This window comes from Ictidomys tridecemlineatus, unplaced genomic scaffold (assembly GCF_052094955.1).
Source record: "Ictidomys tridecemlineatus isolate mIctTri1 unplaced genomic scaffold, mIctTri1.hap1 Scaffold_292, whole genome shotgun sequence".
NCBI classification, from domain to species: domain Eukaryota; kingdom Metazoa; phylum Chordata; class Mammalia; order Rodentia; family Sciuridae; genus Ictidomys; species Ictidomys tridecemlineatus.
Window position 1 is genome coordinate 342,889 of NW_027522371.1, and position 22,147 is coordinate 365,035.

The following is a 22,147-nucleotide window of genomic DNA, read 5'->3' on the forward strand; positions in this document are numbered from 1 at the left end:
GCTGACACTCAAGGACTCTACCACAAGACACCCCCAACCCCTGAGAGTCTCTGCCAGGGCAGGCCTGCGCCACAGACTTGAGAACCCTCTGATCCAGCTACAGTTCCACCAAAGACTTCCTCAGTGATTCTTCCCTGAAGGAAGATTATGCACAGGATCTAAACCACAGACTCCCCCAGATGTGGGGTGGACATGCTGGTGCTCTACCTCATCTCAGGTCAAGCCCTTCACATTGACCTCTCTCTTTTTTCTGTCTGTCCTTCCTGACCATCCAGAAGCTTCAATTCTAAATGGCCTTTGATATGTGTTAGTTTCCTGCCCTGGGCCAACCAGGAGACACCCCTGCTGCCAGGCTTACCAGGACATTCTTGTACTTTTTTCTGCTCTGCTCCTCTGAGCTGAAATGAACCAAACAGCTGTCTCCCACCTGCTTATTGTAGAAGGTCCTTGAGGATCTGCAAATAATGACTCCAGTGACACTGGACTTCTTGGTGGCCATGAACCTAGGTTTTATTTCAGAGGACTCCAAAGTTGATTTGAAGAACTGTGGGATATGGCAACATCAGCAAAGCCCAGAAACTGTAACCCACCCCAGCCTGTTCTATGGGGCTCCTAGAACATATATCCAGGAGCTGAGGGTTTTTACCTCCTTGTGTGGATGTGCAGTGGCACCAGGAGGAAAGAGTGAATAAGGAGGGTGTTTATCTTCCTTCCCTTTACCTTGTCTCACTTGCTGGTGGGTTGTTTCTCTGAAGTCATATTTGACTTGAGTATTCATGGAATAAAAGACATTTCCTTTGTCAGGGATCTTCAGCTCTGAAGAGAGAGGGCCAGTGGGTGGTAAGTGACTCTCAAGGGGTACACCACAGGACACTTGCAACACTTGAGAGTCTCTGCCAGGGTCAGGCCTGAGCCATAGACCTGAGAGCCCTCTGATCCAGCTACAGTTCTACCAAAGACTTTCTCAATGATTCTTTCCTGAGGAAAGACTGTGCATAGGAACTAAACCAAACTACCACCTTTCAATGAAAAAGCACCTTGGACTCCAGAATGTCTCAGTTCAGGTTGGACCTGCTAAAGAGACACTGCTGGAGTTTACATCAGGATTTGCCCCAGTGGCTCATGTGCTGAAGCTCTTCTCCCAGTGAAGCAATGTTCACACATGGGTTTTCGGGGAAGCATTTGATGGTGAGTGCTTTGACCTTCTTAGTGGATTAATCCATTTATAAATGAATACAGTCCTGGGAGGTGGTATAAATTGGAAGTCTTTTGTGCATGGATGAAGGATGACTTAAGGAACTATATATTTTTTTAGATGAGCTCCACTTCCTCTTCCTTCTCATCATTATCCTTCTGATTTGTAATCTTATTCTGGTTATTTTATATCTTCATGTGCTTTTTATATTCCTCCTCCTCCTCCTCTTTCTCCTCCCCTTCACATCTTGCTTCCCCTTATCCTTCTTTTTTCTCTCTATGACCTATTGACCTGCTCTGAGTAGCTTGCCTCTCCCACAAACTTCTGCCTATGTATGGCCTCTGTTAAGGACCCAAAAATGGAGTGAGTTCACAAAGAATGGAAAGTAGTGAACCCAGAAGCCAAAAGAAATGTTTCTTCATTTAAGTATTTTTTTCAGGTACTTGTCACAGTCATGAAAGAAAGGATGCCTAACCAGGCACCCCACTGTGACCATGCTTCCTTTTTTGGTGGTAACCACCTCCAACTGGACCAGGCTTTCTAAAGCAGAGGCCATATCTCCAGAGTTTCCCTAATGCAAACAAGCATTCCAACAACCAGGAGAACCAGGAGAGGTCTGGCATCACTGCAACCCTCCTGCCATAATTCATATGTCATAACACAAAGTGGGTTTCATGCATCCAGCTTGTCCTTTCTTTGGACATCTGTTACCCACAATCCTCACTGGACCAGAGCTTGCTCTCAATCAATGATGGTTTGGATGTTTCTACTTTTGATTCCACTTTCTTAGCCTATTCTTTTTTGTTGTTTTTTTTTTTTTTTTTTTTTTTTTTTTTTTTTTTTTTTTGGTACAGGGGTTGAACCCAGAGGCCCTTAACGACTGGTCCATATTCCCAGCTTTTTTCATTTTAGACAGGGTCTTGCTAAGTTGCTGAGGCTGGCGTGAAACTTGTGATCATCCTGCCTCACCCTCCCAAGAGGCTGGGATTACAGGCATGAGACACCATGCCTGCAACTTAGCCAATCTTGGCCTTGCATGTAAGACACTCCAACCTCAGACTTGGTTATTTATGAAAATGTTAGAGAACTGGTCATAGGAGCCATAGGGATGGTATGTTTCACTGTGGACAGACTTGGATCGTGGCTGCTATGAGTTCCTGGCTCACAGGAAAGAAAACAGCAATGAAATTATTTACAGATCAGCTTTTTGGCCTCTGTGTTTAGGACCCCTTAGCTGACAAAGGAAGGGATAATAACCTGGCTGTTCTGATCTCATTTGGAGATGGGCACACAGGCACAAAGGACTTGGAATTTTCAAAACACAGCCCAAACAGGCTGTCTCCTGGCCTTTATGTGTTATTGTGTCCTGTTCCCAGTTGCTACAATACTGACATTTCTCCCCATAGGCAGGGCTTCTCAGGTCCTACCCCTGGTTTTTAACATGTGCTGTTTCAGTCCACATCAGTGCTGATTCCACTTGTAGCCCATTTTTTCCCATGTTACTGTTAAATCATCCCTATCAGTGACCCATGGTGTATACTGCTGCTTGAAGGAGCTTTTCTTTTCTGCCCCTCATGGATGTTAGCTTTTCAATGGCTGATCAGGTGCAGGGGAGGATACATGTTAGGGAGGTCCAACAGGCCCTGGGGCAGCACAGAGAATCTACTACAGATTTTAAGCCCACTTCAGTGCAGTTTCCTTGGTGCACAAGGCCCACTACACATTCTGCCTGTTTTTCTAGGCTAAGGCACTCTTCTATTGGGTTGTGAGTTGTCCTGAGCCTGCTTGTTGATCATTACTCCCCACCATCTGATTGTCCCACTTACTCTAATGCTTGGAGACGATTTGCAGCAGCTCAAATTTATTCAGACCCTCCTCCTTAAGCAAGTGTTGGTCCAAAGCCCTCTACCCTGGCAGGTCACCTGGATCAGGGTGGGAGACAGGTCATCAGGGTATGTGCCCCGGAGGCGATACCCATTGGATAGTGGCCTGGGACATTCAGGAGACACCTTAGCTATGAATACAAGGGCACCTTCTTGTTATCCTGCTACTAGCATCTGGCCTCCATGTAATTATATGGGGTCTTCTGATGGGCTACTAGCCTAATCTTCATACAAAAGACTGCCTGTACCTGCCATTGTCCTATGTGGAGCCATATTTCACTCGAGTAGAAGTTCCATTCTACTTTCCACTTCCACTGAGATCAGAGGAATGGGCCAGTGGCACCCTCTATGCCAGATTTGCTCTGGGATGCAGGATGAATCTGTGCTTATCACAGGTAGAAACTCTAAAGGCTTTGGGCCTGACAGCTAAGACACCAAACAAGTGAGTCAGCAGGGGGAGGATTGAACATGGCTCCTCTGCAGCTGGACACCTGGAATATTGGGAATATACTGCACATCCATAAAAATTCTACAAAGAGACCCTCTGATTCCCCGTTCAAGGGATATGCAGACTCTGACACTCCTGAGGACAGGGCTCGTCCATGGTGTTTGCTATGTTTTCTGCCTTTTCCAGTGTGGGCACCCAGGTGACATCCCTGCTGTCAGCCACACTAGGATGCTCTTGCGCTCCATGCTCTGCTCCTCTAGCTGGATATGTGGCAGTGAGGAACTGCTAGTGGATACCCCTGAGATACTGGACTCAATGTTGCTTTTGATGGCCATGGGAAAGGTCCTGGGTGACACTGAAGAGGTGTTGCTCAAAGATGCAGTGATGCTGGACATCATTGCTGAGAACTCTGAATTTGACTCCAAGAAACATGGGGATGGCAACATCAGTAGAATTTCAGAAACTGCAGGATACATAGGTTCACAATTCTGTTTGGGGAGTTCTGGAAATTATACCCATGCACTGAGCCATCTTGGCTCATTGGGTTAGACAAAGATTGAGGATGCAGTCAGAGACAGCATTGTCCTCACAGTCTGCCACCAAACAGGGAAGCTGAACTTTGCACAGGGTCTGCTTCTAAAGGTTCTTTATCCCCCAAAATGCTGCTTGTACTTTTGGTTACCTTGCCTCTCTCTGCATGCTGCTCCTTCTGGAAGGTACAAAGGCACACCTACCCCACTGACATTGGGAGGACTGTCACTTTACTGCCATTGATGCTGTCCTGATTCACCTGCCCTGCTCAGAGTTCATGGACATATCATTTCCTTTGGAACCTCATCACCTCCCAGGAGTGAGCACCCCTGGCTGCAATGGCAACCTGGGGTTGGGGCAGGAACACAGGATCTGGAGCAGGGAACAGCAGGTCTAGGCAGCAGAGACCAGAAAGAAGCTCAACCGCCCTGCTCAGCCATGCCAAGACACCTCATCCATCAGCACAAAGCTCTCTGCCCCCAGGTCTGGAGGGAATGTTAACACATGAGGCTTTTCTTCCCTTAGCGCTTTCTCTGTGGCCACAGGATAAGACTGGCAAGCCTCTACTGATAGAACTGGCACTAGGGTGGACTCCAGATCTAGAGTTGGGGACAGACTTGGATCCAGCAGTGGAGCAAGAGCTGAAGCTACCTGGAGCTCTGGAGCTGACACTAAATCTAACACTAGAACCGCCTCTTGCTTCCAAAGAGATGCTGGAGCTGACTTGAGCTCTGGATCTGACGTTAGTGCTGCCATTTGACTGGGCAGCAGTGCAGTTCCTGGAGAAGGCTCTCTCTCTGCAGGTGATTTTAGAGTTTGCACTGGACCTGAGGCTGCAGCTATAGGAGAAAAGATTCCAGCATGACTGCCTTGCCTTCAGCTTTGCAAAAACAGATAATACCTCTATCTGTCAGGAAGACCTTAGCCCCAGAGCCCACTCAGGACCTTTTCCCAGATTGGGGCCATTGCCTGAGTGGTCAAAGCCTTATAATTGTTCCCAGTCCAACACCAGACTTAAGAGATTCCATCCAGTGGGGCTAAAATATAACTGTTTCTTCATTTACCCTTCTGTACCTACCCTAAGCCTCCTTGCCTTCAGGCTCTGCCTCGTAGCCTACGCTTCATGTCCTCAAGCTGGGTCTGCAGGTAGTGGGCACAGTGCTCCAGGTTCAAGCCACCCATGTTGAGCTGCATGAAAGGCAACAGCAGCTGAAGGCACAGAAGGCCTGGAGGCTGATGGAAATCCTCTCTATCCCAGTGCTCAGAATGAAAGGCATGGCACTGTGGGCAGGCAGGTGTGTAGTCAGCAGAAGCCTGGCCTTTCCTTCCCACAGCCTTCTATAGCACCCCTATGGACCTTGACTTCTGTAACTCCCCTGTCTCTCCACAGGTCAGTCCACACCAGCCAAGACACAGTGGCTATACAGGCAGTGACAGGACAGGTCTCTCTCCTTCCAAAAAAACAAAAAACAAAAAACCCAAACTCTGGATCCATGGTGTGACCAGCTCTCCCCTACCATGGGAGAGCCCTGACATTATTCTTTTTGTTTGCATTCTGGCAATCTCCAGGAGGGTCTGTCCTCCTGTCCATCATTGTCAGGGCTCGATTGAACATCATACCGGGGTTTTTGCTGCCATGCTACCTCACTCTCTGTGATCTGTGTATCTTGCTCCCAAGTGACACTATTCTTCTAGGGGGTACTCTCTGAAGAATAGTGTCATGGGGAGCAAGACACTAGCTCTCATTTCCAAACAGTGAGGCCTGGGATGAGAGCTACTACTCTCCAAGTTTCTGTGGCCCTAGGGGAGAGGACGGGGGTGGTGCATTCAGAATGGGATGGGCGTTGGGGGGTTGATTTGCACATGAGCTGGCTCTGAGGCCACAGTCTCCTTAGTTCCCCAATGACCAAAATTCCACCTACATCTCCTACCTTCTTCTACAATTGAGGCTTCAGACCTTATACTGTAAGCAGGACTCAAAATTGTGGGAACCAGAGCTGGAGTTGCCGCTCAGAGGTAGAGTGCTCGCCTAGCATGTGTGAGGCACTGGGTTCCACCCTCAGCACCACATAAAAATAAAATGAGGGTATTGTGTCCACGTACAACTCAAAAATAATAATAAAAATGTTAAAAAAAATTGTGAGAACCAATGTTTTCGCAGTCTTCCCAAGCCATAAAACCTTATATATCCCCACACTGGAGATAGGAGCCCTCCATCTTGACCCCAAGTCCACTCCATTTTTAGTTGATCCAGTGATCCATCATCTTCACTGGAGTAGGACAATTTGCAGCCATGTCTCCTAGAGGACAGGTTGATGTGATCATTAGAATATGACACCCGAGGTTTCTGTCTAACTGATAAAATTATATGCCAATTTTATCTTGCTTGGCCTCCCCAAGCAAGAGAGTTGGGACAGCTTTCTGAAGAAAGATGGCACGGATTTCCCCCATTTTTCACTAAATTATGTGATGTGCTGAGAAACGTCTTCACACAATAGGTGCTTCTTATATATGCTCCTCAAAGAATGACCCCAACCAGCTGCTTACCACATATCTCACCGGGCATGGGAGCTGCCAGCCCCCCGGCCCTTCTCTGGCTATAACTAGGATGGGAATTTCTCTCTATGGAATCTGGAACATCCTTCATGAATGCAAAATTGCTTTGCCCAAGTTAAGTGAGGCCCCTGGCAGATACCTTCTTCTTGCAGATGGGAATGAGACACTAGAGAAACCCACAGCCCTCACTGAGTCCACTTGAAAATGAGCTGGGAACACAATATCAAGGAGTGAGGCCCAGTGTGAGTAGGCTGCTCCACATACTTCTGTGGCCCAGCTGGAGACAGGGTGGTTTAGTCTGGCTGAGAAGGTGAATCCACTTTCTGATGCAAGGCTGTGGCAGACACTTCTAGGACTCATCCCATTGGTCCTGACAATACCCTATGAGGATGGTCTTCTAAAATCCTCAGTTTTCACACAGCAAATTGGGACTTAGAAAGTTACAGGCCATTCTCAAGTTCAGCTAGGTGGTGGTATCTTTGGGTTAGAAGGTTGGGAGCTTAGCTTGGGAGCTTCGCAGGTGCAGCACCTGCTGAGTCATGATGAACCTTGAGTAGTTGCACACAAAGGTGGTACCTAAGTCTGGGTTCCTGCATACAAGACAGGCATGGACTGCTTCATGAGCTCTTCCTCCCTATTTGACTCAATGGTCTCTACAGATGCCATCCGTGTTCTGAGTGGGCTAATTTTCACACTGGGGTGGGACCAAGAATGGTGGGTTTAAAGATGGAAATAGCAGAAAACAGAAACATGACTCCAATAAAGTGAAGCAAAACCACTGCGGAACAGTTGTCCTCAGTGTGTACACACACACACACACACACACACACACACACACACACACAGGGTGGGGAAAAAGAGAAAGTTGGAATTCTGGGCCATGAATGAGTGGTCAGACATGAAGGCCTGCCTCAGCTAACCTTCCCTTTGCTGCTCAGTGTTAGTCTTGGGCTTCTCTGGAAAAATCGCCAGAGGCTCTGGCAACTAGGGCAAAGGCCCAACCAGTGTTCCTATACTTGGGCGATGGGGAACCCCCGAGATTTCCTGAGGCCTGAGCCTCAGCATGCTGTGGAACAGAACATCCCTCTTACTCCAGCCTCCCCAAGCAAGAGAGCTGGGACAGCTTTCTGAGGAAAGCAGGTACCTTTTTTATTTTTAACCAGGGTTTCATGTTCTGTTTGAACCATCAACCAATGAAAGCACTTCCTGTGGTCCCAGTACCTGATCCTTTTATTCACATGAGACCACTCCAGAGTCCCATGGACTGCTGACTGTCCCCCACACCACATCAAGTACACAACTGAACAGATTTTCATTAACAACCCCCATCATCCCTTGCCAGCTTGGCTTCAGCTAGAGCTCCTGCTTTGAGGATTCAAAAACTGGATTCATAACCAGTCCCCCTCCTCACCAGCTTTGTGATGCTAGACCTACCTTTGTGCCTCTCATGGGTGCTCCAGTGTCCCCAACTCTTCCCTGGGAATTACTGTCACACCACTTCTTAGGATGGAATTGGGCATATGTGCCCATAAATGCCTGTATTGTCTGTGAAACCCATAGACAGGATTCACAATTACAAGAAGGAGAGAAAGAATAAAATCTAACTCATTAAAGAACCTGGGCAATGCCACTTTCCCTCCTGTTTGCAGTTCCCACTCTGATCTATAGCAAGTTTGAAGCAATTGGGATTCAGAGACTGTCACCCTCTAGCATAGAACTTCCCAAGACTTCTTGTGAGATTTCACATTGGCCCAAGTGCCTCTTCTCAGTCTAGGAGATAGGTAACCCACAGAGACTCTAAGATACCATAGCTTCCTGGTTCCCAAAGGCAGTACACCCCTCACTTGGAGGTGGATCATACTCTTCCCTCTTGTGTCTAAGGAATAGAATTGGGCAAAAGTGATGGGATGTCACCTCCAAGATTGAGTTATGGGAAGCCTGACTTCTGTCTGGCTCCCTCTCCAGCATTTTCCCCCACTCTGTCTCCCTTCCAATCTTGATCCAAGGAATGAAGTGATATGCTGTCTTTGTATACAACTTTGTGATAAAGACCAGTCCTCCCATCAGAAAAGTGTTGAGTCTCAGCCAAACTGGTTTTTTACCAGGATCACAGGCAAGAGTTCAGGGTCAGATTCTCCCAGCTAAGCCTCAGTGGGGTCTGCAGTCAAAGCCTCCAGGGACATGGAGACAGAGGCATCCAGCTGAGCCACCTTGGACCCAGTTGCACAGAAACTTGACCTTATAAATGCCCATGGCTTTCAGTTGTGAGTTAGGGGGTGGAGATCCACAACTCTGGATATTGAGTGCAGTCTCTGGGCTGTGTGGTGTGCCCTAACCTATCCCTATCTGCCCAGGCCCTCCAGCCATATTGGTCTTTTATCCATCCTCCTCTTGTGGCTACACTGAATCAGGACTTCCAATTTCTATGTGGCCATGCCTTCCTCAACACACTATTCCCAAAATGAACAGAACTGGCTTCCTTATGTCATTCTAGTTCCTGCAGCAATGCCACATCACTGAGATGGTTCTCAGTCTCCACCTAGTGACTCCAGCTTTCCTTCACACCGGACCCTATTTTGGCTCTGGCTCTTGTTCTTTTCTTTCACTTGCATCTGCTTTGTGATTTTATGCACCTCCAGCTGCAGATGTGCAGCTACCAGAGGGTAGGGCTCATGGTGGTGACTTTCAGAGCCTGCGCAGGCCCAACATGACCCCTTTAGGTAGAGTGAGTGCTGGAACACAGTGATGAGTGAAGAAATGAATTCAGAAACCCCCTGCCTCTTAGTTGCTCCTCCTATGCACAGGAATGCTAATGATGGGAGGTCCCATGGCATGGGACACTTTGGACATACCATGACCAGGGCCCTCTGAGCATGGACAATACTGCAGCCCCTAGTGGCCAGCATCAGCACTATGCCCCAGGGAGGAAACCCCAAATCAAAACCTTGACCTGAGTGTGGGTATTCCCAAGGCAATGAGGTCTCAGGGTCCCTAGCACAAAGCAGTAAATCTTCTAAATTCCAGGGGAAATGAAGGGAAATCAGAGTCTCCCTTGTTTCTTTTTTCCCTCTGCAGGACCCAGAGTGTTGTCCTCACTTCAGCCAGGGCTATGACCCTGGCCCCATACCCAAATGCGGATCATTAGATTTCTAAAGGACAGTCCTTTCACTGGACCCAGTGTTATGGGCCAGGCTATATGGGCAATGACCAAACAGATGCCATTTTACAGTGAGACTCCATATCATGTAACAAATGCTTCTTCCATGGGAAAGCCCTGCCTCTGTACCTATTAATATTACCTAGCACAACATACTTGGCAAACAAAATAGCAATTCTTATACAATGTAAAATTGGCTTTTTTTTTGTTTGTTTGTATTTTTCTTGGGCAATGTACCTTCTCAGAGATCGATTGTCTAGACGTTAGTAACCATTTTCTAACTTGTCTGAACTAGGGTCATTTTGACCCACTTCCCTTCTGCTTGCTTGCTGCTATGCCAACCTGGAAAGTCCCATGGGAAATACCAACGTGCCCATTGCATTGTCTTGCTCACTGCCTAATTCAGTTTCTGTACCTGCTTGCTTGCAGCTACATCACCCCAGGTGGTTTTTTGCCTTTAAATATCCTAAAATGTTCAGGCTCGGGGCTGTTCCTTGCAGAGACAGTTATGGGAGTGTGGGGAGAGTCACTGGCTGTCTGGCTAAATAAAGACTCTTCAATTGGGACAAAACTGGGACGTGGTGTGTTTTCTGAGTGACCTGCCCCACAGTACCAGGAAGAGTATTGTAACAATACCCTTTGCATAATCCAGGTCCCTCTTTCCCCAAACCCCAAGCTTCTTGCTCTTGAGAAAACCAGGAAAGGAAGAGAATTTTCCAAGGATCATGATAGGCGAGTGATTCATGGATGGTGAACTGTCACCACCAGAAACTACTGGGAGCATATATGGACCTTGCATCCCTGGCTCGTGCACCTGGATTTTTTTTTCCACATTGAATTTTTAAAGGAAGTGAGGCTTTCTCATGTGGCACCCCAACACTAAGGCGTCTTCCATGGGAACAAGTGGTGGGCAATGGACCTCATACCATGTCTTTCAAGAGCATGCAGAGAGCATCCCCAGCCCATCCTGACCCGAGGGAACCTGGGGGACATCCCACAAACACCATAGCATTTCTCCACTTCACATGCAAAGATCCCAGGTGAGAGCCCTACATTCCACTCTGGACTCTGCCCCTGTCATGTGCCTTGAACAGTCCTACCTCTTTCCTGCCACAGTTCCTTGATTGTCCTTCTATGGTTAGTTCATGGAACCCAGGGGGCTTGTGGCCCACCCTACCCGGCTGGGGTCAACTGTTGAGATCTATAGAGAAAGTGGTGACACTGTGGAACATGTCTGGGAACCTTTGTATGATGGAAAGTCCCACCCTCCAGGTTTTCATCTTCAAGGTAATGTGTAGAAAGGGAGCCAGAAAGGTTCTGCCAGATAGAGACAGGTGTGAGAACTGACTGAGCCTCAAAAAGATGCCCAGGTCTCTGGGTGCAGAGTTAGTTTTATGTGGAATTGCTGGGGACCCTGAAGGAAACCTATTTACCTTTATGCAGAGAGACTGGACTCCTTCAGTCTAGTCATGCTGCTCTGCTTCTCAGATCCCTGGGACATCCCAGGTGTGTGGAGGTGGGGAGTCCACATAACAACCCAGTCTGCACCTGGGCACCTCTATCTGGATTTGAAGCATGTGTATATGCCTCAGGGATCATCAGAACAGTGTAACCCCCTCTGAAAGTGGGCTTAAAGACACTCAGGTCTGAATTAGCCCTGCCCTCTGGACTCCCTAGTCCCTGTTCTTTAGGAGACAATACCAATTCTTAGCCCACAGACTGGGCCCACTCAGATCCCAAGAGAATCCAGGTAGTGTTTCTACCTCTAGCCTTCATGACCCACAAGACAGTGTGTGGATGGACAAAATCAGATTCCTCTGCACCATAGGGATGGCCCCAGCCCACTTCTTAGCATGCTCATGTCTGTATATCGGCCTGTAGACACCTGGAGGAGGAAGGAACCCACAGGCTGATCCCATGATCAGAGCTGCTCCCTGACATGAACAAACAGGTCATAGCACATAGTCACCACTACCTGTCACTGAGAATTCAATTGAGACACCTGCAGAATTGAAATTGATCTGGCATTTCCAGGAGTAGGGGTAAACTGCATCCAATTTCAATGATGGTTTCCACAAAAACATAATTATTTTTAGAATTTCACTTATCTCACATTCCCAGTAATCAGGTTCATAAAAACATAAAGTAGAATTTTCTTTTCTTGGGCCTGGGGAGGGCACTAGAATTCAGTATTGACAGCAAGATGAGAGTCCTGGGGATGTATGGTGGTGATGGCTGTGCAGCAACATGAATGTACTTAATGCCATTGAACTGTGCACGTAAAAAAGGCTAAAATTACAAAATGGATGTTTTGTGTATTTTACACAATTACAAAATTAGAGAAATTGTTGATTTACTCTCTTGGGATTGTTTGTGTTGTGATGGCAAAAACCGTGTAATTTATAGAAAAGATTTTATTTCTCAAAGTTCTGGGGGTTGGAAATCCAATATCAGGTACCACGTTCTGAGAACATTCTTGCTGTGACCTCCTGTGTCAGAAGGTAAAACAGGGAGGGACAAGGGCTGCTTTGAGAAGCCTCCTTTGTAAAGACCTTAATGCCATTCTCATGGAAGGAGTCTCCATGGCCTAATGACCTCTTAATGTCCCCACCTGTTAACACAACATATTCAGGAGACACACATTGAAAGTATAAAACCACTAAGCAGAGACAAACACAATGATATAGATGGTCCTGCTGTGCCTTCCCAGGGCCCTGTCCTCCTGTGCAGCAGTCCTATCACCCTGTGTAAGGAGCTCTTTCAGACCAGAAAGCCCAGCATCCGCGCGAGTCACACGGCCCCACGGCCACGAGGGGGCAGCCGCAGGCCTCACACCAGGGAGTGTGTATCCAGGTGAGGATCTTGTGGCAACCTAGGTCCCCAGCTGAAGGGACAGGCCAGCAGGCGGAGCGCGCGGAGGGCACCGCCCCCAGCAGGCCAACCCTAAAGGGGAAGCGGAGCCGTCGCCAGGGAGACGGGGGCGGGGCCTATGCAGGGCGGGAACTTTGAGCCGTGGTCGCGGGGAGCTCCGAGGGGGAGAAGCCCGGAAGTAGCGCCCGTGGGACTGGAGGTCCCGGATGGAGGGTCCGGCTCGCGGGGTCGGTGACAGGAGAAGGTGCGCTGCCAGGAGCCGCCCCGGTCTAGGCGCCCACACGAGGGGGGACCCGGAGGACTCTGCCGCCGCCCTGGAGCCTCGGTCCCGGCTGTCTGTCCCCTGGAGCCGCTGGGGCGGTCCCCTCAGCGCCCACCGCGGACCCCGCGGTCCCGGTTCTCACCTGAGGGCCCTCCTCCGCAGAGCTGCTGGTCACAGCGGGTGAGTTTGATCTGCAGGGTCCTGTTCAGGATGCGGTGGCCTCAGCAGTGTGGCCTGCGCCGTGGACCTCAGAGGAGAAGAGGTGGCCTGACCCGCAGGCCCCTGGAGAGGGGAGGGCGACGGGGGAGCCCAGGTGACCTGGGGGCAGGAGGTGGTTTAGAAGGGAGACCCGCCCAGGGGTGTCAGGTGTCTCTGACTCTGTGTCCTTTTGTTTTCCTGTGGCACCTGTGGGTTTTGTTTTAAGTCCTCCCTTTAAAAACCCTTTCGTGTTTACTTCCTGCTCCTGGTGAACACTGGGAAGAGATCCTAAGGTCTTTTAAGGATTCTACAAAGCAGTGTAGTTCCTGGAAGTGCCATGGAAAGAGCAGCGACTTTGGGTAGGAATCAAGGGAGTGAGTCCTGCGGGCTCCAGTTTCTGCACTGTGTGTGAGAGAGTTGCCTGAGGACAGTTTTTGCAATATGTGCCATGGGATGATTCCCAGTGATGGCGGTTGATTGCTAAAATGTGTTGTTTGCATGCTTGGTTTCAGACACTAGCCTAAGCACTGATTCCTTTAGGAAACTCCATGGAAACCACGAGATGGATAGTCCTATTTCCTGATGCATGTTGTTGGAGGAGATATGCTTCCTTTCTCCTGTGACCAGGGGTTTGTATTCAGCTTGGCAGAGAATGGATTGGACACCATAAGGAATGTGAAGTAGCACGTGTTCTGACTGCTCAATGGACAGTTAAATCAGAACCTAGGACATGTGAGTCTATAAAAGAGTACAGTGTAAGAGGTTAGGGTTGCATTTTGCGTAATACAAGTTATTGAGTTGAAGTTGCATTTGTTAATTTTAAAATATGGAAGGAAGTATGGAGGTTGGTCCACTTGAGGATTTATTCAATGGAATATCAGACTTTGTTTCTTTTTACTGGCACTGTGGAAATATGAATGATAACAAGTTGGTGACATCTTTCAGGTGGAAACATTGCCAGAGGAGGAGGTCATCAAGTTGGCAAAGAAGCCATTTTGTGAAGCACCTGTTGACTCAAGGCTTTTGATGATGAATTCACGTATGGAGACTTTAATTCTTCCTAGATATTTGCATTTGGTGAGTCACAGAAAGTATCTGAGTAGATAATTATTTGTAAGCATGTCCACAATAATCTCATGTAGTATGCATAAGAGAGTAACAGATCTCGGATGGGGAAAAATTGCCATTTCCTTGTTGCATTGAAGAAAAGTAATCATGACACAATATTTTCTTTAAATTTTTTTTTTTTTGTCTTGAGGTATGCCACTGTGTTGACCAAGCATGATTGTTGGTAGGTAGGATAGCAAGAACTTGAATTCAGGGATTTGACTGTCATGTGTCCATCTGTTTTTCATTGATTTCTTTGAATAGATCCAGATTGGCAGCTGTCACAGTTTAGCTTTTGACTTTCCCAGCTGTGGGCATCCTGATGGCCCTCAACTCCCTGTCAACACAGACAAGTCTATAAGGAACATGAGGATAAATATCCCTATGCATGTCCCCTTGCTTAAGCAATATGTAGGTAAAGTACGACAGGTGGAATTTCTGGGTAAAAGAATGTCTGTTTACGTCTTTGACTAAGCAGTGCCAGGTGGCTCTTCTGAAGAGCTCAACCTGTCCATACATGGCCAGCATTCTCTTCTCTAGGTTTCTGACTTGTGCATGTTGAGTAGCTAGCATACTGTTTTTGTTGGTATATTTCTTAGTTTCTATTCTGATGCTTTTCATTGGGGGAATTCTCTCCCATGAAAATGAGCTTCCTCTGGATCCCCCTGCCCATTCCTCCGCTTGACCTTGTTTTCTTCTTATCGCACGTGTAAGTTCTCTGGGGATGTTGGATTGTTTGTCCATTATGAGACCAACACAGGCCCTCTAGAACTTTCAAACAATTAGTAAAATTCCTAAAGAGAAAGTGAACCCATTGTGCTAGCATTTTGGGAAGAAAAGTATTGGATGATATATTCAAAGCATGAAATTCTATTTTATTCTTTCCAAAATATCTCTGGGCAATGAAATGGAAGTCAGGGTATCTGAGGAAATGATCATCTGTTTCCAGTTTTCTGGGATTTGGTTTAAGTGGTCAAGTTGTGATATGTATTAATTCATGATCCAATAGGGTGATAATTCTTTTAGGTTACCTTAGGTGCCTTCAAACTGAGGTTGTTGGCTGTCCTCAGGTTTCTATGCTAGGCATAGTTAGTGACATGGAGTCATGACAGTTGTTGGTAACCTGCAACCCTAGTGCAGTCTTGAAGAGGCAATGTGTCTGTCCCATTTCCAAACCTTCAGGCTCAATGTGCACATTTGAGAATGGTTCCAGCCATTTTCTCATCCCTTGGATCATTCCCCTCATATGTCCTGTGAGACATTTTCTATGTGAGGCTTGAAGAAGAAGAGACTATTCTGTAAAGAAAACATTGTGATCTGTGCAGTATAATATTGAATAAAGTCATTGAGAACTCAGAAATTCTGTTTAAAGATATTTGCATCTTAGCCAAATAAAATCTATTTCTAGGCATCCTGGTGAAGACAAGGATTTATCTTTATATCTACCATCATCTGTTTTTTTCGCTTGCATGAAGTTCATCAATTTACAGGCCGTTTTATCAGATGTGCATCTAGATCCCATTTAAATGACACACTTTTAAATGGTAGACCTTTTTACATGAGTGCTTTATCAAACACAGGTTTGGGCTCACGAGCCCATATATCAGTAGTTAGCTGGAACATGTTCTTCAGTTTGGCCTATCCCTCAGTATCCCCCGATGTCGTCTGTTCAATCAGCTTCATTCTTCCTGCTCCATCACTGGCTTTCATAGAAACCACATGCTGTTTATAAATCAGGGATTCCAGTCCTACAACATTGCATTCTTTGAGTATTTAAAGTAATCCAATTTTCACTTCACCATGCCTGACATCAGCAGTAACATTTATCAGCAAATGTTAGCTTTTCCAAGATGCAATTCTATGTGCTCCTCTCCCAAAGAGTCTTACTAGGCATATCGAATACATAATTATTAAGTAAAGGCTGTAATTTTTAAAATGTCATCCATTGTGCAGTTGACACATGTCTGAGATACTTTTTATTTTGGAGGAGGTATTATTTAATAGGGAATTTCAACAGCTACGTAATCGTGAAATGAGAAGTCTTGCATCCATTTTATTCCTTGTGTATGACGATTTTTATGAGTAAGGATAAGATACTTCCTTGTTCCAATGCAGATGATGCCCACTTCTGTGAATGTATGCAGAGAGTCACCTGCTACTTGGATGCTGGATATTGTGCTTGACACTAACATTGTACTTGGTAGGTGTCAGAAAGTCAATACTGAAGTTAAGCTCTTATGTTCTAGTAGCTGTGCTGAAGATCCTTGGTGTGCCACCTTCTGCAATCCATGCTGCTCTGTTCATGTTCCTTACTGACTTCCTGGTGATGAGCATCATGGTCTCCTGGTCTTTGAGAATGGCCAAACATTGCACTGTGAATGGGGAAGATGGGCATGTGGAAGGCTCCAGGGAGGAGGGATCATTGATCATGTACTCTAATCCATGTGACTGTTTAATGACCTGTTTTTTCTTCTTGGGTTTTAAGGGAGACAGTGCCCTCAAACACTTCTGTGCAGCTGGGAATGCAGGCTTCTGCTTCACCTTGAAGGACGCATTAATGATTTATTTCCAGAAGACACGAGAAGAGAGAAGTGAGCCTCTGGTATCATGCAGGTTCCTTGCATTGCCCATGGGTTAGAAGAGAGAAGAGTTGCTTCATGAGATTTGATCCCCTTTTTCCTGAAAAGTTCCACACACGGGTGAGTCCCCAGCATGTTTAGAAATCATTTCAGATACCTTTCTGGACGGAATTGAACCAGAGCCCCTGATGATGTGGAAGAGCTAAAGATGGGTTTGCTATGAATTTTCTATTTCATTCATCAGGGCCTGAGTCAAGCCAGTCATTGTGCTGTCAGCACATGAGCTGCTGGTCAAATGTGAGGAAGTGGTCTTGCTTTATGAAAACACCACCCTGATTCAGTGAGCCAGAGGCAGCCTGCAGTCCCTGTTTTCCTGTAAAGGCAGATTGCTGTGGATGGCCTCTGGCCTCGTCATGCAGCCCTGCTCAGAGTAGGGGATTGAGGGTCCAGGCAGATCCCTAGTTCCTTTTAACCTTTATTGCCATTGGGCCACCCCAGGATTCTTGGACTCTACCTGGTCTTCTGGCCTGGGTCAGGGGATGTGAGGTTTGGAATCCCCCTCTGTGGCAGGATCCCAGGCCCCCCAGCCACTTGAGGACAGGCACAGCCTTCCCTAATTGTGTTAGAGGGGGAGACTTCTCCCACCCATCCTGATCCATGCTCATCCCACATTTTGTAGCTTGACACCTGAGGACCTTTATTCATTGACTTAGTGGTTAGTGATGATGGTTACTGAGACTAAGTGACTCTTTCAAGTCACATCACTTGCATGGTAGGGCTAGAGCATGGATCTTTCTAATTGATTTCATGGGACTCTCTCATGGAAACTGTGACTGCCTCCTAAACACACACTCTACATTTGGAGTGTCAAAATTCTTGGCACTGCCTCCTTGGCAAGTGTATCTTGTCTTCTACATGGGAATTTCACAATTTTTTTTTTGTTTGTGGAGGTCATGCAGAAGTGATTTCATTTGAAATAGCCCAAAACAAAAAATACCAGTTGTCTTTTTCGCACATGGATGTGTGTAGTGAACATCTTTTTCTGTGTGCTTGCATGCGTTGCTCCTTTGAATTTGTTGAAGAATGGTTGGCTGGGGAGCAAGGTAATGAGAGATGGATATCAATGCTTGTCCAGTATTCTGAAGTGAAGAATGTATTGAGGATGTGAAGGCTTTTCTAGCCAGTTCCTATGGCTCAGTCAGGGATCAGTCAGAGGATTCTGTCTGGTAGACTCTTTGGAGTAGATGTCAAAATGGACCAGTCTTACTCTGTCCAGGACTGAATGCTGAGCTTGAGTGGCAGCTTCTTATCAGTTCAAGCACTTCCATGAGTCTGTCCTCTGTTCTCTTTGTTTGTTTGTTTTATTTTTTCAGTTTTCAGTGGACACATCTTTATTTTATTTTATGTGGTGCTGAGGATCGAACCCACTGACTTGCGCATGCCAGTCAAACATGTTACCACTTGAGCCACATCCCCAGCCCCCTCTGTTCTCTTTTTTCCGAGCAGTTTCTAACAGGAAAGGAGAACAAACATTGAAAGTACGGAGATTGATTATGTATATCAATGTTATTTGAATCAACTTTGTATAATTCAAAATTAACTTTTTGCTAGTAAAATTTCATATGTTGAGGAAATAATGAAAATATTGGGGTTGGGGGATGAGGATGGGCAAATAAAATATTTTTGAGCACCAAGACCTGTTTTTTTTTTTTAACTTAAATCATAAACTGCCTGAGGACCACAGCAAGTAGATATTTCCAGAGACAGTGGAAAGGTAGTAGCACATGAGGAAGGGTAGAGCTCTCAGATTGGGAAGAGGGGGCCGCTTCAGGACTCACCGGGCAAGGCACGAGGCTGCTGGCCATGGTACATGCCTGGGCCCACTGAGTGGGGACGATCCATGCTCTGTGTCCCTCTACCCTCCTCTGTAGCTTGTGTTGGCAGCAGATCAGGGAATTGGGGTCAGAAGTGCTCCTAGTAATATAGGCACCAGCCCCCAGAGTGTGTTCCTAGCCCTTCCCCACCTGGCCTGACTTGGTGCTTGTGTTGATGCAGGGCTGAGACCCTACAGTCATCAGAGTGTGTCTGAGGTCCAGATCCACCCTGCATGGCCAACATGCTCAGACCTTCATCTGGGTCCTAGGCCTGCTACAACCAAACTATGTCAACTGGGTGGCCAACAACAGAGGAAGGGCCTTCTCTCAAGCTCCAGGAGCTCAACACACAAGGTGTTGGGCGGTCCCACTGCCAAAACACCTCACAGGTTCCTAGGGGACTGTACCCCAACTTTCCCAGCCCTTGCCCACTGTCCTATTGCTGCCCACGATCTGTGGTTCCCATATGGGCATCCCGTCCTGGCTCCAACCTCACATAGCCGGTATCTCCCAGTCTCCCTGGTATCTGGTCCAGACTCTCCTCTTCCTACAAGAATATCAGATATTGGATTTGGTCCCAGTTGATGCTGTGTTCCATCATGTGAGCTCCTAGCTTCATCACTGTGCAAAGACTCTTTTCCCACACAAGTTTGCACGACTTTTGGCTGGCTAAGAATTTTCAGGCTACACTTTTCTAATGAGTAAACTTTCCTTCCTTCCGATCTCCCACCAGTGAGCATTCCTCGCACCCTTGTCCTAGTTCCTTTATGGCAGTTTCCCTCCTTATGGCTGAGAGGACCTAGTGACCCCTGGATTCACACATTCTCCTTAATCACCAACACACGGCAGAATTCTCCAAAGGGCCATATATGCTCCTGGAAGTTGGTGGTGGAAATAGTTATCCATCCATTAATCACTCCCTCACTCACTAATGTCCTTGTGTCCTTGAGAAAGGCTCTCCCTTTCCTGGTTTTCCTGAATAGAAATCCTCTTGCCTCTTGGGTGAATAGGGTTATGGGTTGTGCAGAGGGTGTTGGTCCACTGAGCATCTTAGAGACTGTCCTTTATGGAGCCTAATGATCTTCATTGGGGAATGAGGCCAGGGTCCTAACTGTGGTTAGTGTGAGGACACACTGGGTTCAGAGAGGGAAAGAAGGACAAGGGAAACTCAGATGTCCCTTCATGGCCCCTGGAGTTAGAGGACTTACCCCTTTGCACCTGGGATCAGGAGACCTCATTTCCTCAAGGACACGCACACTCGGACGTTAATCTTGAGTGTGGGTTCCTTTCTGGGGTCCAGGGCTGTTGTTAGCCACCAGGAATGACAATGCTCTCCATGCTGATTGGAGCCATTTTTGCCAGGAAAGAGAGCCCGTGGTCACGCCTTGTGCAAAGCATCCCACGCCAGGGGCTCCCATCCCTACATTCCTGTCCTGAAAGGAAGCCACTCAGAGGCAAGGTGGGTCCAACCACCTCCCATGTGTTCACTCATCTCTGTGTTCCAGCAGTCACCCCAGTTAACAGGCCTGATAGAACAGGATGTGGCTCAGAATGTCACCCTCATGAGCTCTACCCTGCTACAGCTGCAGTTCTGCAGTGGGAGAAACTCAAAACCTCAAAACACATGCACATGAAAGAAAAGAGCAAGAGCCAGAGCCCAAACAGGCCAGGTGTGGCAAAGACAGCTGGAGTGCCTAGGTTGGGACTCAGAATTATGTCAGTGGGGTGGCATTGCTGCTGACACCAGCATGATAACAGAGAGCCAGCCCTTCTCCATTTGGGGAAGGCAGCAGAAGTTGAGAGGCAGGATTGAGTTTGGCCCTAGGAGGAGGTTGGGTAAGAGGCCAGTGTGGGTTGGAGGGCCTGGGCAGATAGAGAGAGGCCAGGGCACACCCCAAAGCCTGGAGACTGCACTTGATGTCCAGGGTTGTGAAACACCACCTCCCCTCTTATTCACAACTGAGAGCAAGGGGCATTGATGAGTTCAGTTTGTGTGCGGCTGCATCCAAGGTGGCTTGGCTAGGCACCTCTGTTTCCTCTTCTCAGGAGGCTGGGAGTCCAGGCTTCACTGAGGCTCGGCTGGGAGGATCGGACTCTGAGTTTATGCCTGTGTTCCTGGTAGGATCCTTGTTGGCTGAGCCTCAGTGTTTTTGTAATGAGAGGATGGGTGACTGTCATGTCTTTATCACAGGACACACTTGCTAAATGGATTTGTTTGCTCTGAGGAGGAAAGAGAGAGAGGGGAGTGTTGCTGGAGACAGGGATGCAGACAGGGGTCATGGACTTGGCATAACTCAGTCTTGGAGGTGATATCCCATCACCAGTACCCACTTCAATTCTTATCAATCCAGAGGCTGAGCCCCCTTGAGGTGAGGGGTGAACCGGTTCTGGGCAGCAGGATGCTGTGGTACCTCGGAGTCTCTGTGAGACCCCAACACTAGACACACTTGGCCCTTTTGAAATCTTAGGAGAAGCCTTGGGAAGTTGTATGGCAGAGGGGAGCAGCCTCTGCATCTCAGTCCCCTCCAACTTGCCATGGTGTAGAGAGGGAACTGCAGCCACCATGGGACGGACATTAGCCACGTCCCTGTGTGGGACACAGGCCTGATTGAGTTGGGGTGCATTCCTTGTCTCTGCCCTTCTTGTGATTGTCCCATCTCTACATTTGTGCTTTAGCCACCTGTGAGTCCCATCTCTGGTTTCAGGAGAATAGAGGGTGTTATGGGCCAATAGACACAATAAACCCTAGAGATTAGATGCTACCCTACTTTCCAGAAAAGACTGGGCACAGCATGAGTTGCACATTAATGGGACCAGGGTCCAAAAGCTTCTGAGAGGGAAGGACTGGTTGTGAATGCATTTTTGAAGGCTCCAAGCTGGAACTCTAGTGGCACCAAGCAGGGCAGATTTTGGTGGGGATGTTTGGGTAGTTGTTGGTGAACACCTGCGCACCTGAGATGGGTAGGCATGGAGGAGAAATCAGCAGCTCATAGGGCTTTTGAAAGTGGTCTTATGTGAAAAGAGGCTCAGGTATGGGCACAGGAAATGACATCATTGCCTTGACAATGGATCAAACAGAACATGGAACCCTGGTATCCAGGCACCCACTTCACTGACCAAGCCATCCAAGCTCATTTGGTTGGAGAAACTGGAGTGAGAAGGATGTTCTCCTGTGGTTGCAAACAATGCCGAGCCTCAGGCTCCCAGGAATCTCAGGGGGGCCAACTAGCCCTTTTGTGGATGCACTGGGTGAGGCTTCATCTTAGACGCCAGAGCCTCTGGAAATTGTCGCAGAGGAGCTCAAGAGTAACAGTAAGTAGCACAGGGCAGGTGAGCCCAGCAGGCCCTCTAGTCTAATCCCTGATGAATGGCCCAGGACTCCTATTCTGACTCTTTATGTGTGTGTGTGTGTGTGTGTTTGTACTGATGGAAACTGTCCCATTGTGCTTTGACTCTAGTGTATTGGCACAAATCATTTTTCTGTTT

At 47.5% G+C, this 22,147-nt stretch overlaps 1 long non-coding RNA gene across 2 annotated transcripts; it reads left to right on the forward strand.

Annotated features, from left to right (window-relative positions):
* The first annotated feature begins 542 nt into the window (after window positions 1-542).
* Window positions 543-18,481, forward strand: LOC144373184 (uncharacterized). Of its 2 annotated transcripts, none has more exons than XR_013432924.1 (4): window positions 543-1,188; window positions 14,047-14,178; window positions 16,324-16,408; window positions 16,694-18,481. It is a non-coding gene; the product is annotated as an uncharacterized LOC144373184 (long non-coding RNA). The 2 variants fall into 2 exon arrangements; XR_013432923.1 differs by lacking the exon at window positions 543-1,188 and adding an exon at window positions 13,138-13,833.
* Window positions 18,482-22,147: the final 3,666 nt, after the last annotated feature.